We start from the raw sequence: 17,116 nt of genomic DNA on the forward strand, positions 1-17,116 counted from the left end.
TGAGGAGACCTTTAATTTGATGTATATAGTTTGACCATATTGGAAAAAAAGAAATTTTTACTCTAATATAGCTACATGTATGTACATACGTAGGTAGGTCCATTTCCTTCCTCCATGGTCCATGCATGTTCTTTTGACTTTGATTGAACACAAAATAGTTTAATAAAATATCAATAAAGCTTGTTTATGGTTTAATCATGACCGGGTCATGATTAAATCATCAAGCATGTCAAACCCAACAAGCTGTAGGCTACAATTTGAGTATTGTATAGGCTAGATTTATGTGTGATTTGTGGTAGAAACTAAAAAAGAAACATACATAGGCCTATTCAATTATATACTCCTCAACATTTTTTAGAGATGACAGATATTGATATTATATTCAGAATATAATATCAATATTCTGATAATGATACTGCTCATTAATTAGCTCATAGTCATATTAGTCATGACTGACTTTCAGGGCAGAGTGTTTGGTTATGATTTACAAGGCAAAAGATCATTCATAAATGCCTCAATCAGTTTCGCTATCTGCATTCCTGTTGTGGTGGAGAGCGCTTCACGTGGGGTCAGGGTGTTTAAAGTTAACGAGCGATAAAGACCAGCTGGAGCTGTTTATAACCGGTTGTTTTGGATATGTTTAGATGCATAATATGTGCTGGTCTTGGTGCTAGATGTTTCACCGATACGGGTGATGTTTGTGAGTTGGCCGCGCTGGGTGTGAAAGCAAAACAAGAAACGTCTTGCACCAAGACTAACTACGCACACACCACACAATGCATCCGAAAACTGTCTCAGTCATTAAAATGCAACACATGTCAGGTCATCAAATAAGATACGTAAAAGAGGAAACAAGGGCTGAACGACCACGACTGTTTTAAACGCCTTTTTAAGAACTTGTAACCACTCATTTATTCCCTTAGTTTTTGTCTGCTTTATCTTTCAGATAATTACTTGTGCATCAACATGCTTCGTGACAGGACTCATATTGGAAGCAGTTATTCTCCCAGTTCTGTGTTCACTCCAAAGATGTGATCTACTGTTGTTTTGTGGACTCGACCAACCACATCCTACTTCTTTTGCTGCAGGAGAGCTCATTGACCATCTTCTGAATTGACTAAAGGCTGTGTGTGTGTATGTGTGTCTTCATGCTCTTGAGGCCATTTTTGACTGATGACACGTAAATTGGCGATGAAAAGATAAATGTTAATTGCAGAGTGAACTGTGACGCAAGCGAAGGTATCGCAAATGCTTCTTAATATGCTGTGCGTGGCGTCCTGCGGTTGTAGGCTACAATTCTCAGAGAAAGTAGAATAATACAATACAATACAAACAATAACACTGTCCAAACGTCCATTTCCACTGTCTTGAAGAGTTTAAAGCTTCATTTATTCTGGTTACTTAAATCATACAATAATACTTCATAATGCAAAGATTTAAATAATACCAAGGGTTGCAATTGCAAAGATCTAGAGGGTTGTAGTTAACCGCCTCAGTACAGTCAACATGAACAATACCTGAGGCAAACAAGGGTAGATAATAATTGAGTGAAGTAAACTGCAATGTGTGCTATGTTACTGGAGTGTTAAAAACAGTACAGGAGATCTTGTTAATGTCATAATGTATTCCCTAATTTTGAACGATATATTGTGTATTTTGAATGTCTTTTTAAGCACGAGATCCAAGGCAATATCTATTGTAATCTGTACATGTATTGAGAATGTTCTCCTTTTTGGATTACTTTTGGCTCTTCCTCAAAGTTCTCAAATGTCAGAATTTTTTTCCCCACATGACAAGGTAGACTGGACTTCACTCAGACTCGACTGCACCTCAATAATTCTGTGTTAGCGAATGCATTTATATATCTTATCTATCACTTTTTCTATAATTTTTAATTGTTAATGACTAATGTTTTATCTTTAAATTATTCTAATATACATCATAAACTCTTGATGTCACTTTTTGTAAACTTAATAATTGTTACCGGACTTGTTGTTTGGTATTTTTTAATAAAACCAAAAGGAAACAAAAATAATGTGATTTTTGGAGAAGTTTCCTTCTCTATAAAAGTAAATTCATTGCCATACTTTTTCAATTTTAAAATGTTAATTGTCACAATTCAATATTTGTATCAATTGTTTTAAACTTTTCCATATTTCAGTATTTCTAACCCTATCGGGTCGATCCAGGTTGAGGTATAATGCCGTGTCCAAATTGGCGACTTTGGCTACAGCTACGGCTAGATCAGCGCGTCTGTCAGTGTTGAAGAATGGCCGTAGCTGTAGCCGAAGTCGCCAATTCGAACACGGCCTAACTTAGAGAGGTTTGCGGTGACAACATGTGAATATCTCTATGTGACTAGTGTTGGTTCCGAAAAGAACCGGTGGTTAGGGACTCCTATTAACGATTGTTATAATTTGTCCATGTTTCAGTCATTCTAACCCGATCGGGTCGATCCAGACGGCGCTGGAGCAGTTCTTCAGAGAGGAGGGTATAGAGTATGCCTGCGGAGAATGTGACTGCAAGCAGGCTATAGTCACGCATAAGTTCACTAAGCTACCAAGGTAATAGAATTTTTTGTTGGGATGTGTTTTTTGTGATGCTGATTGGAAGCTGTTTGTTGCTTTTTTCTTAGCAACTAGGCAGTGCATTCAGCTGAACTTTTACATGTGACTTATAATGTATATTTCTTTATAATTTTGCCTATAAATCAGCATTTAATGGACAAAACCCAATATGAGTGCCAGTGTCTTTAAAGATTGATAATATTGAAGAATTATTTATTTTTGTCATTTACAAAATATTGTTTTTATATTGGGTTATAGTAGCCCTATTTTGTACCTAGATTGAGGATTTATGTATATATATGTCTTGCCTTTTTAAATACCTTTGTTCATTGGTGTTTGTGCATGTTTTTTCATGCCCTGATGTCCATCTGTGTACTGTTTTTTTTTCACCAACTGTTACCACTGTGCAATTATCCTAGTATAATCCTAGGTAATCGAAGTAACAGAACAGCAAACCCTGTTTTTTTTACCTTCATTTTCCTCCTTGCTGAGAATTTCATGTTGTCAATAGTAATGATAAATTGGTATAAGAGTTGTCTTCAGAAAACCTTTTTCAATTTATCATCAATTGCAAAGCTTTTGATGGCAAATTGGTCCAATGGTGCTCAATCAAAGGTAGTGCTGTCTTTCATTTTCACTTTTTTTTTCTAAAGAATTGATAAATTTGTCTTCGTAAACCTGTTTAAATTCATCATTGTCACTTACAAAGCTTTCGAATGCAAATTGGTCCAATGGTTTTCAATCAGACATGTTATGTCTTTCATTCTCGCCTTTCCAAAAACCGCAACCTTACAAGCGGACACTGAAGATCGCACGAACTATGTCTCGAGTCATTCTTAATTTCTGCAACCGTTATAAATTATAAGTGGTGACTGATTGTTTTCCAATAAATCGCAGAGCAAACCAATCAGCTTACAGAAAACATTTTCCCAACATGTATTCTCCTGTCCTTGTTTGATTATTTGATCATTCATCACCTCTGTCCGACCTGTCAAACCAAATGAGTTTTCTGGACTTGATAGTGGGGCAATTTATCTTGTTCTTTCAGGGTAATTATCATTCATCTTAAGCGCTACAAATTTGACGCCTGACGCCTTCCAGTACTCCAAGCTCCGTCGCCGCATCCTCATACCCAGGTACTTGTCCGTCCACTACCACTGCACCAAGGAAACCCAGAGTCCAACCTTTCTCCCAAAGTCATTAGTCAACGGGACGTCATCTCCAAGGCCACAACAACTCAATGCCGAGAGAACTCAAAGGTTGTCCCTCACAGCCCCGTCGACGAGGGAATCTAATTGGTCTGCAAGGAGCGAGTCGTTTAAGCCCTCGCGCTTCAGTTTTGCGCCCTCAAGGAAGAGGCTGAACTATGACGACAACAGGTACTTAAATATTTTCTCATCATCGATGTGATTTCATGTCACTCAATAACTATTTATCTACCAGCCTAATCAAGTCAATGAGGTTAGGTTGGGTTTTTGTTTTTGGTGTTGCCATGCAAAGTTCAGAATGTAACTTTTGCACTGACCGTATGCGAAGCGTGATACATTGACACTCACAATACTCAGAGTGCAATATGAAAACTGTGATTGGGTTATCGCCTGATATCACACTCTGGTTTGATTGGATTATTAGTGCATACTGGAAGGTAATATAGTAGAAACAATAATACATGGCACCCTGAACTAAGATATTGACAAAATGGAGAGCCCGCCAACACAGGGTTAGCAGGCCTGTATGCTTTGTTTGTGAAAGGGCACCGGCACCAAGGCATTTTTCCCTTGGTAATGGTGCACCTTATGTGGAAATTGTAAATTACTGGAGCATTTCAAAGGCAATGACCAGAGGGGCAATCGCCCTCGTTACCTTTCGTGAAGTATAAGGCCTTGAGTGCTGGCACGTTAATTTGGAGTTCGATGGTTCAAATCCTGCTCCCGGAAACATTAAAAAATTTACCTGATCGGTTTCCCTTGTGGTTTATTATTTGATATTATACATGTACATTACAAGACTTAAAATTGTGGTTTTAATTGATCGTTGTTCATATTGTATACTTTTGTTTGAATATTGTTGAACGTTGATAAGGCATTAATTTATGTAAAATGCCTGTCACATGTCATTTGATTTCTTGTTTATGAAATGTTTCTTATTTTGGTTTGTAAATTTATAAACATATTTTTCCCTCAATACTATTTAAATGGATGCTTTTATCTGTCACCCTCATATTGAAATATGCTTTTTTCCTTCATTGTTTTCTTCCAGGTTATTTTGTTAAAATTCAAAACCCATTGCAGACTTCTAAGTTTTGTGTGTTTTTATCTGTCACCCTCATATTGAAACATGTATGCCTTTTTTCATTCATTGTTATCTTCCAGATGATTTTTTGTAATTCAAAACCCATTGCAGACTAAGTTTTGTTTGTTTTTATCTGTCATCCTCATATTGAAACATGTATGCATTTTTCATTCATTGTTATCTTCCAGATGATTTTTATAATTCAAAACCCATTGCAGACTTCTTATATGTTTAAGTTTTGTCCTTTCAGATGACTTCCTCTTTTGGGGTTTTGATTTTCCTCCTTTATATTTCACTTTCTGTGTACAAAAGTACAGGAATATTATCTTTTCCTCTGTTTTTCTTGCCTGGTTTTCTCTTTTCCTCATTTTTGTCATGGATAGTTAATACTAACATGCCTGGGGTTGATTTCACAAAGAGTTAGGACTCGTCTTATCTCGAGTTAGTACGAAACTCGTCCTAACTTAGGATAAATGTAAAGGTCTGCATGCTACAGTGCAGGTTTGGGACTCATCCTAAGTCCTAGGATTAGTCTTAAGTTAGGAAGAGTTTTGTGAAATCGACGGTTGGTATGTCTTGTGCTTCTTTATCAATGTTGTTTTGAGACTCGTATACGTAGTTTGCTTTCTATTGTAACAATCGCTTTGTGTATATTTGTTTATTGTTTTATGTTTTGAGTTGCGCAAATGTTGCCATATAAATGTCTCGTATTATTATTGATACTATAGTTTGGGTGTATTAGCTCATCAATTAGATTAGAATAGGAGCTTTTACATCTATATCCCCCAATTAGGCCTAGTTAGAGTGTAAGGTTAGACGTCACATTACATTGATACCACTGCTTATTAAGTTTTCTTCACTTTTAATACCTTTATACTATATCCGATTTTTGTTTTTGGCCTGTGGTGTCACTGTTGGTGAATTTATTGCCGCTTTGTAAATGATAAATAGGTTAAATATGCATATAATGGAGGTTAATATATTTGTTTTCAACCCTTACCTGACAATATGCAAACAATTGCGATAGTAGAATATATAGCAAGACAAGTTCTCAACTTAATGTAATCATGTAACCAGTAAGTAGATTATACACATGATGTTACGGTAAACCAAATATAAATTGAGAACAAAACATGTGACAATTTGTTAATTGATTTATTTTCTCCTCACTTTTTGTGGCAGTAAACAACCAAGGCAAACCATTCTCCTGGAAAGTAACACAGACTCAGACGATGACGAGACCAAAAAAGTCTTATAGATGAGTAAAAAAGAGTCGGAGAGAAAAAAGCGAGAGGCAGATGAGAGGTTTATTTTTTGTGTTAGCAAGGCAGGTTTAATACCTTGAATAGGAAGAAAGTATCTGTTTTAGAAAGTCAGATTGTTTTTATGTGGACATTAATTTTTTGCCAGCAACCCGCTTGGGCTTGGGATAAGGCTCTGTTACTTGAAAAACATTTTACTAATATTTGAGATTGCCAAAAATTTCAACTAATTTTAGTAATGAAAATGAGTATTTGACCCGCTGCATCATTGTCATTTAAGGCTGCTGATTGCAGCATTTGCCATTATGGGAGTAAAATTGCATATGAATTTTATGGTAGGCATTTAAAAATCTGTTTTTAATGGATTGAGTGTCACCTAATATGTTCACTAACTGCACAATCATGGAGGAATTCATTGTACAACACTCTCAAAATGGCGCAACAAAGATTTTCCTGATCATCAAATTTAAGTTCTGGTGGTTAGGTCATCGAAGTGTGTATTCAAATTCCGGTCGGGACACTATAAGTGGGTACCAGCTAGGGTAGAGGTTGATACTGTGTATGAAAAGCCCTTAGAGCATAGGGTTGCCCAGGTTGTATACCCCCAAGGGAGCTGAGACAGATTAAAAGAATGTTATGGCCAATTGACCAATGCAATAATGTAAAGCGCCTTGAGAGGGTTATTGTGAAATGTGCTCTATATAAGAACTAGTTATTACTACAAATATTATTATGACATCATGTCGTTTGGGTCAATAAGTTGTTTTATCATGTGTTGTATTCTTTATTTATTTTACTTATCAAATAATAAACCTCAAGGTAAACAGACTGGGCATTTTTTTCTTTGCTCAATCCCAATATTTTTTTTGTTTTACTGGTAGGAATCCTTGAGAAGATGACACTCTGAGATGTGCAGGAAGATGTGTGGGGAGGCAGCCCACCTGCAAGGCCTCCCCTGAAATGGCTGCTGAAGAGACACGAGTACATAAAGTGCCATAGAAGCTTTACTGAAATTAGTGAAATATGCCATCATCCTGCAATACACACATGGTAAGTTGCAGTCAAGTTTGTTGTTATTCTATCTTTAAATAAATTAGCTTACGACAGGGCCCAATTTTATGGCTCTGCTTACCGTAAGGACAGAATCAAGGTTACGGAGGTTACGACACGCGTATTTCACGGGGTAGCGGTGAATTTTGGCTTCTGCGCGTGCGTACTCCCTGTTACTAGGCATTCTACACTTACAAGGCTAGGGCAGAAACTCGGCGCTTGCTCGTAAGCAGAGATTCGTGATCGTTAGCACAGAATTCTGCAGTAAGTAGAGCCATGAAATTGGGCCCAGTACCGCTAACAAAAAAGTTTTACTGAACTCCTGTATTTGAGATTTGCGTCCAGAATTAAAACAGTTTTCATTTTAATGATTTTGTTGTGGCATGTTATGGCCACGTTTCTGCGACTGCCTAGCGCCAACTTTATGGTGTGTGCCAACCAATAATGTCTGTAGGTATGCATGAATATATTCAGGGTGTTTCATTGTCACCAATTGAATGATTTCACTGTTTTTCTTTATCAGAATGCCTCGTGCGATCATAACCCCAGCGGTGCGTTTTGGCGGTTGTAACCAATAATTTTTTTGGTTGAATTAGCCAACGGTTAATCACAGGCCAATAATCAAAATTTGTATTGGTTACTGTCGCCAAAACACACCTCTTGAAGTGTAACTTTGAAATATCCTATATTGCTTTTTTAAGTTAATCCTGTGATTGATCCATCTTATGGTGAAGACTATACAGAGCGTACTGTAAAAAGATGCATCAAGATAGAGCTATTGGTCCCCTCTCAATGTTTTTCGATCTTGCGGAATGCTAATTGCATACAGTTTTAGGTCATCATATAAAAGCATGATTCATTTGAAATGTTTTGCATCGAAACACAGGCAATTTGACACCCATGTACTTTAAACATAAATGTTTTTAATAAATGTATTAAAGGAGCACGTTGCCTTGGATCGGTCGAGCTGGTTTTTGAAAAGTGTTGTAACCGTTTGTTATAAAATGCATTGATCAGAAAGATGTTTTAAAAGTAGAATATAATGATCCACACAAAGTTGCCTCGAAATTTCGTAGTTTTCTTCATACCTTGTCGACAAACACCATCGGCCATTTATAGGAGTCAAATTTTGGACTCCCATAAATGGCCGACCGTGTAAGTTCACAAAGTAAAAGGAAAACCATGCAACTTCGACGCAAATATGTGTGGATCATTGTATTCTACTTTTAAAACATCTTTCCAACAATATGCATTTTATAACAAATGGTTACAAACGCTTTTTATAGACCCACTCGTCCGATCCAAGGCAACGTGTTCCTTTAATGTGTCAGCACTCTATACCAACTGAGCTATCTAGACCTATGTCGGTGTCCCTATTTTGTACATACATCGTTTTAAACTGTCGTGTAGCCAGGGATCATATATGACACAGTTGGTAGAAATGTCTACACGTTAATCTGGAGGTGGTTAGTTCGAGTCCCACTCTAGTCAATTTTGTTTTTCAACCCAAAATTGTTTTCTTTACAGGTCTAAAAGAGAAATGACAAGACAAGCACATAAGAAAATGAGATGATGGAAAACCTCTTTAGTTGTTTGTGTTCTGCTCAGATGTTGCCTAGCGACAAGGGATGCTCAGGTAATACTGCTCAGAATTATTATCACAACAAATCCTTATGTAAAAGATAAATCGAACATTGAAAGGGGCAGCAGTGTAGACCGACTCATGAGCAGGCCTGGAATTTCATGTTGGAAGGGCAAGGTCATTTGCATTTTGCAAAGGGCACTTCAGTGGGAAACTTTTGAAGGCACCAAGGCCAATACATGGGGCAATGGAGACCGATGGTCTCCGTAGCAAGCATGTTATTCCAGGCCTGAGTGCAGATGCTATAGGGAAGGTATTTTGATGGTGTTTATATAAAACCTTTGATCAAAGGTAATTGCATCAGAACAACCATGTCAAATCTGCATGTAGATCCTGCAAATATTACAAAAGTGCCCCATGCGAAAACTGTGCAATTTGGTCCATACATTCTCGTTATTTTAACCATGTCTGATGGTGTATACAAAAAAAAGTAAAATCTTATTTAAACTAGCTTATGTTGGCCAACTTACAAACGCTCGGAACAACTCAGAGTATCCATTTTTTTATGGTCAGTTGGCCATATTATTTGAACCGGGAAATCTATTGTGCTGCATGCACAGGCTAGGCAGGCACCTATACCGTGCGATGCTTTGAATCCCTCATGAAAAAATATGGAGGGTACTTTAATCTCCCTTTCTGGGGGATATTGTGTAATTCCGGATTCCAGACCTTTTGTCCTTAATTTACAAATGATGGAGCAGGTTGCCATCACTGTATTTGGCTCAATGAGAGGTTGTCCGAATGGTAAATTATTAGTATTAGATTATCACCCTTAGCCTTGGCCAAGGTTTTGCGATTAAGAGTGAACTCATACCTTTTTTTTAAAACACAAAACAGAAGTAAGTTCATTATGTTTCCATAATAAAGCTGAGGGGGTGGAAAGTCTCGATTACCTACAGAGGTGAGGTAACCAATAATTATTTCTACTAGTTATTTGTTTTTCTTTGATTTTTTTATTATCTTGCAGTACTTTGATAACATCTTCTCCACATTGGGAGAGATTGAAAGAGAACAGGTGATGAGGAGGGTGACTCCAGGAATGCGGCCCCATTACAATGTGAGCATGAGGCGACCACGGACACATGTTTATGCCAGACTGCAACACTGTACTAATGAAACTCAATGCATGCATCAAGGACATTCACCAAAGAGCCACTGCAAACAAGATGATGCTTAATGCTGCAAAGCATTGGTTCTTCATTTTACATCAAGATTTTCACAACAGCCACTTCCAGTCATTTCCATCACGGTTGGTGATGTGAAACCACTCAACGAAAGCCAGAAATCTCTGTGCAGTCATGGATGAACATCTACATGTATCACCGAAGGCCCATGTCTCTACCCTATATGCCGCTCTTAAATTACTGTCATCCAAAGATGTTTTAAATTTAGAAAATAATGATCCACACAAATACACCTGGAAATTGTTTAGTTTTCCTTGGCCGTCTTGAACTAACATGATCTGCCATTTTGTTGAAGCAGTAGTTTGACTCCCCAAAATGGCAGACCATCATAGTTCACAAAGTATTTGGGAAAACCTCACAGTTTTTAGGATCACTTCTTCCCTGACATGTAAAAAATTCCGAGATTAAATTTTGAATAGTCTACCAACTAGTAGTTTCAAAACTAGCTAAACTTAAAACGAGGTTTTCTCGAAAAAGACATATTTTGCTGCTTTTTTGGCCCTTCGTGAAATTGCTGACAATATGATTGAAATTAGAAAATAATTTTCCACAAAAATATACCTGGAAATCGTTTGTATTTTCTTGTAACCCTCTTGAACTATAACACAACCTGCCATTTTTGTTGAAGCAAATTCATGACTCCTCAAAATGACAGACTATTTTAGTGCACAGTATAAGTATTATGGAATTTTTGACTCCACAAAACACAAAGTAAAAGGAAAACCACACAGTTTTGAGGCACCTTGGTGTTGATAATTACACACAAATCTAAAAGCAATGTGTCTCTTGAAGAAGGTTTTGATGACTTTGTGATTGAAATTGTTGAAATTTGAGATGTGATGAATTTTCAACAAGGTTTGATAAAAAGTACTGAGTACGACTTTTTATTGTTGAATTATCCCCCATGCCTAAAGGGGACACGTCGCTTTCGAGTTGGGTGTTACTGTTTTGGGCTTTAGAAAGTGCTTGCTGTGAAATGGATATGGTTGAAAATATGTTTTAAAATAAATAAATAAATGATCCACACAGATAAACATGTACCTGGAAATTGTTTGGTTTTCTTTTTATACTCTCTTTAAGTAACATAGTCTGTCATTCTGTCGAAGCAAATTATGGACTCCTAAAAATGGCGGACTATTTTAGTTCACAAAGTAAAAAGAATTTTTGACTCCACAAAACACAAAGTATAAGGAAAACCACACAGATTTGACGCACCTTTTAGTGTTGATAATTATACACTACTTCCAAAACATGTTTCCAACCAAGGCCCTATTTCATAAAACTGTTAGGCATGCAGAAAACACCTCTTGACAAATTTATTTGCTATGTTATTTTGGGTGGAAACCTGTTTCTGTTAAGCAATACTTTTCTGTGCTGAGCAAGTTGTTTTGCTTTTATGCTTTATTTAACTGGGCCCATATTCATATCATACATGTGGGCAATTCCACACTAATGGACCAAAGGGATAACTTTGTAAGACAGGCATCTTTTTTTGTTAACCACAATCCTCATCTGCTTCTGAATGTACACAGACCAAAATACATGACAACAAACTTAATTTTGTGACTATCCAACATTCCCTTTCCATGTCGCACTTTTTTGCCCATTAGTGTGGATATAATTGCCCATGTACATGTAACAAATAATGTCATAGTCCAAAGCGTTAAATCTAACAGCAATGTTTCTCTTGGAGAAGGTTTTGATGACAATGTGATCGAAATTTGAGATGTGATGAATTTTCAACAAGGTTTGATAATAAGTACTGAGCCTGACTTTTTAATGTTGAATTACCTCACATGCTTAAAGGGACATGTTGCATTTGGGTTTGGTGTTTTGTGCTATAGGAAGTTCTTGCTATGGAAAGAATAGGCCTACATGGTTGGAAAGATTTTTCGATTTTTGAAAAAAAATGACCCACACATAAATATACCTTAAAATTGTTTGGTTTTCTTGTTATACCTTTCTTGAGCTAACAGTACAGTCTGCCATTTTGTTGAAGATTATTCTGGACTCCTCAAATTAGCAGACATTTTAGTACACAAAGTAAATGGAAAACTTTGCAGTTTTGAGGCAAATAGTGTGAATGATAATTTTAAAACATGTTTCCCAATTAGATTTATGTCCACAAACACTTCACAGTCCAAAGAGCCAAATATAAAAGCAATGTGTTTCTTAAAGGTTTTAATAAATAATATTATTGTTGAAAATTGAGATGTGATGAATTTTTACAAAGACAAATTTTGATTTGTGTACTGAGCCTGACCTTCTAATTGAATTGGGTACATTATACAGTTGTTGCAAGCTGTGACGGGTCCTGGCGTTTTGTACACCCGAGGGGGGAAATGGAATCCGAGGCGAAGCCAATCAAGTAAAGCAATACTTATAATGAGAAATATTTCATAAAAATTAAGAACCATAAAAATATGTTTGGGCTATCATTATATTTAAAAAAGAGGTATGATAAGATACAAGTAAAATTCCCCTATAATAAATAGTAGAAATTTTCTTACACAAACTGCAAAGGAAAGTTCATTTTCTAACATTTTGTTTCAGTTCACCTGAATTATGCTTTAGAAAGATGTCTTTTTTAAACGGTGATTATTATTAACTTCTGAGATAATGTCAAAAAATCATTCTCATTGTTATTTTAGTTTTGCACTTAGAAACTCATTATTAAGCATTCCACCAAGTATCCACTATAGAAACAGTTAGTCTACGATTTGTTGTAAAATGTTACATCTGTAATTCAGTAATTGCTATTTAGCCTATTAATATTATTTGTTAAAAAAACCAAAACAGATTAAGTATTTGTTTGGTGTTAAAATTTAAATTGAGCGACGTTAATAAAATCATTTACCAAAAATTTGAACTTTGTGCATGGAGTTTATTATTATTGATGACTTTTTTCCTCAAGCAGACTTTAACTTATATTCTTTCCAATACAATAATTAAGCCATTACCGAAAGAATATTTAATTTCCACAAAGTATCCACCATAGAAACAGTTAATTATTTTCTGGGGGCGACTTCGTAAGGGGGTGACATTGGCCGGGGGCGACATTGTCAGTAGGCTCTACTTTATATTCTTTCCAATACAATATTAATTGAATACACATTGTACTACCGCAAGAATCCTTACTTATTTTCTGGGGAGACTTTGCCAGGGGGCGACATTGTTTGGGGCGACATTGTCAGGGGGCAACTTTGTAACGACCCGTGCGATGAGCCGGTTAGGGGGAGACTTTGCAGGGGGCGGTGGCGAGCTTGCTGGGTGGCGAGATGATGACCAGCATTCCTGAAGGTATACCTGCAGTCTACACAGTATCAAATCCATGACAAACCATAATACACCATTTTTATTTGCTTTTGAATTAATTGTGGCCATGGATTTGATGAAGTTTTAATCAATAATGATGAATAAATACAATGTCAAAGATTTTATTTATGATGTGCTTATTCATAGAGCTGAGTCAACAGAAAATAATATTGCTTCAAAATTTACTGCTTAGCAAAACTGAACAGGGTCAGTACTTGTCACAAATTGTACACGTCTTTGGCATACAATTTTAGCTGGTAACCTTGTCTAGTAAGCTTATTTGTTTGTGCTTGGCTACTTTTTGTGCTTATCAGCTGCTTCAAGAAATTGGGCCGGGGTCAAACCAACAGAAGCAAAGAGGCACCGCAGTCTACCCGCAGTACATTAATAAGTCTCCTTTGTGATTTTTCTGCGCGAGTTGGCGTGATTTTTCATGCGTGACCTCGGTTTGAATACTAATTAGTCCAAAGGGCTTCTGAAATTCAGTCTTTTTCGGCCTTATCTGAAAAGTATTGACATAAATAATGTAGAAGTACACTGAAATGGAAAGCATATCTGTCGTGTTGTATGAACAAATGTCTTGTTGCGTTTGAGTTGAACCGCTTGTTTTTAAACATGACGACAGATATGCTCTTCGTTTCAATTTACTGGTACATTTAAATATTTTGGTTGAGACTTTTCAGAAAAGGCTGAAAATGACCGAATTCCACGAGCCCTTTTGACTAATTAGTATACACATGATAGAGGTCACGCATGAAAAAACGATGCGTATCCCTGCAGATAAAATAACAAAGGAGATTAGTGTACTCCTGCGGGTAGACTGTACTGACCGACAAGACTTAATTCTTCGACGACCGACTTACTTGTTTGTCTCCCTCAACGTTCATTTACAAATAGCAATTTCGCGCCAATTCAGAAAGGCTGACCAAGCACTGAAGTAAAGGATTTATCGCTAGCGGTGGAGACGGAACTTTAACTCGTTGTAATTGATGAAAACAAGGTTTATACGGAAACGTTTCCATATCATATGTGGTAACCCTTCTTCTCAGGTAAGAAAACAATTCAGTGGTTTTGGAGTTAGTTAACGCTAGATAAATTGGTGGCGACATGCGGAAAATTATCATGAGGGTAAAATTTAATAAGTGCTGGCACAAGTTGTGGCAGTTGCACTGGCACTATACACAAAAGTTTCCGTATGGTGCCACCACTTTTTCATTCGATATGAAATATGCCGCAATGGAATGTGAATCTGTTGAAATAAATGGCTTGTTGCAGGTAAGATTTTTAGTTGTGAAGCTTTGAAAATTTTCCGCCCCAGAAACGGGCCTTAATAATTAGGACTCTGTATCTGTGTACAGAGGAAGAGTCCTAATTAGGGCTATGGTCCCCTGTGCTTTTGTTGTGGTGCCCTCACTCTTCAAGGTTCCAATACAAAAGTACATTTTCCCCATAGAAGTGACCCTTACCAGACCAGGGCCCAATTTCATAGAGAGAGCTGCTTAAGCAGAAAATATTGCTGAACAATTTTTCTGCTAAGGGGCTAAGTAGAAATGAGCAGGAAACAATTTGTTCGTGTGACATGGTATTTTAGCTGGTAACCAGAGTCCAGTTAGCATAATAATTTGTGCTTAAAGACCATACAAAATACCCCCCTTCAGCCATCTACATTTAAAAGATCTGTATTTTAGTACCTTACCTTATTCCTAGATTTTTACACTCATCTTGTATTTGAGAAAAAAACAAAATTCGCAACATAAGGGCTTCCCCAAACACGAGCACCTTTCACCGATGGTGGCAGCAAACATATTGCCAAAAATAGTGATGTGTCTGGACGTGTGGTTTCTTCGGGTTTATTCGCTGCCGCCTGCACACGACCCGCTAGTGCACAGCAATGGTCTGGTTGCCAAGCAATGCCCCTTCATGTACTTAGTTCATCTCTCCATCTTTTGTTTTGTCTTGCTCTTTTTCGTAAAGGATTCCAAAGTACAGTGAACGGCAAAAGAGCGCCTTCCAGATGCGCAAGGAGGAAGAGGGGTCGGTCTTCATGGCCTCATTCCAAGAGAAACAACTGCTACTTGAGGAGAGGAAAGAAAACAGTAAGTAGAGACCTGCATCATACTGCCATCATATCGGTCATGTTCAATGTATCCAATAACAGTATTGAATGCTAATACAGAGATACCAACATACACGATTTGGGCGTAGCAAATACGATTTCGAGCCGTGACTACGACGCTACGATAATACTCAATAAAACACGCTAAACAAGCCGCCCAATATAATTTTATTAAATCGTACAATACATGCAAGTAACTAATGAACCATTAAGTGGAAATAAAAATTAAGAAAAATATCAAAACAATTGTAACAGAAAAGAAAAATAACACTTTTAATTTTAGAACGCAGTGTTGAATAATAGCGGCGAATTCACTCGACCAATGTACGTGTCTCGACATAATGATTGTTGTGTGTCATCCCGGGCCCCCGCTGGCTGGCCGGTTGATTGAGTGTGCATTTTTTACGCTAGTGCATTTCTGCAAGATCGTACCCATTGATCTCTATTACACGATGGGGAATAGTGCACACGTGCATGGGGAATGAGGTTGTGTGTGAGCTAACGTGTCACAGTAACCTCATTCCTCATGTATCCACTATTATTGTGCCCACGCTGGCTGTACATGTACTTCATCGAAGCTTGGCAAAAAAAGTACGAAATAATGGCGACAAAAAAAGGAGACCTTCTGAACAAAAACACCTTCAACTGAGTGGCCTGTGAGGTCTAAGCTAGACAGTTTCCATGTTTTCCTACCAGTAATTGTAGCGCCGATGTCCAGACAATGCCCAAAATACGGACACATATTTTTTGCCCAAAATCCGGACACGTTTTTTTTTTTTTTTTTTTTTTGTTCTCTCTCCCAATAGCTTGTTGTGCGTTTCTGATCATTAAAACAAAAACATTTAAGTAAAACCACCCTTTTTCATGTTACATTTAAGTAAGGCCACCCTTTTTTATGTTTCCTTTTTTTTTTGAAACATAGTCAGAAGATGAGGGAAATCAGGGTTTTTTTCAATTTTTTTTTCACTGGCCACTATAAACATTTGTAGCTGTTCTGTTGATGCATACAGGTAATTGTTATTTCACAACAATGCCTGAAAATGAGCTAATTAGCACTGTAGTGAGTAATAGAAAGATCGGTTTAGGGAGCCCAAGCTGCGCTCGCCCAAGCTGCGCTCGCCCTTGACATTTGGGAGATGCTACTCTTTTTTAAAATAAATGTTGGCATCTCTGCTAATACTCATTGTACACAAAGGAACCAGACCATACATCTTCCAGCCTTGGTTTGGTTACATTGATTTCCATGGAAGAAAATCAAGATGGCCACACCATAATAAAAGTCTGTTGTATCTTACAATTTCATTATTGGCCTGTGGACATCCATTTCAATTTAAAACTGTGTGGAAATATTTGAGGTTTCTTATAAGTCTGTTCAATGAGAGGCGTCCTTGGGTCTCATATTTCAAACATAGCGCTCCAGGCATGCAACTCTTCCGCCGGTCCGCGGTTTACGCATTTTAGCGCTTTGCATCCTTTGGAAAAGGCGCTTTATAAATTCGGTTATTATTATTAATTATTATTATTATTATTAATTATTATTATTTATTATTATTTATTACAGCTGTTGCTGTTGCTGTTGCTGTTGCTGTTGTAGTATCAGTTGTGGCATCAGTTGTGGCATCAGTTGTGGCATCAGTTGTGGCATCAGTTGTGGCATCAGTTGTGGCATCAGTTGTGGCATCAGTTGT

At 37.2% G+C, this 17,116-nt stretch overlaps 1 long non-coding RNA gene across 3 annotated transcripts; it reads left to right on the top strand.

Annotated features, from left to right (window-relative positions):
• Positions 1-1,095: 1,095 nt before the first annotated feature.
• On the top strand, positions 1,096-10,260 carry LOC117301449. 3 transcript variants are annotated; one of them, XR_004520314.1, is made up of 7 exons: positions 1,096-1,134; positions 2,433-2,564; positions 3,616-3,946; positions 6,042-6,164; positions 7,003-7,171; positions 8,699-8,807; positions 9,781-10,260. It is a non-coding gene; the product is annotated as an uncharacterized LOC117301449 (long non-coding RNA). The 3 variants fall into 3 exon arrangements; XR_004520316.1 differs by lacking the exon at positions 1,096-1,134 and adding an exon at positions 1,140-1,180; XR_004520315.1 differs by lacking the exon at positions 1,096-1,134 and adding an exon at positions 1,198-1,239.
• The last annotated feature ends 6,856 nt before the right edge of the window (positions 10,261-17,116 follow it).

Source organism: Asterias rubens, chromosome 17, assembly GCF_902459465.1.
Source record: "Asterias rubens chromosome 17, eAstRub1.3, whole genome shotgun sequence".
NCBI classification, from domain to species: domain Eukaryota; kingdom Metazoa; phylum Echinodermata; class Asteroidea; order Forcipulatida; family Asteriidae; genus Asterias; species Asterias rubens.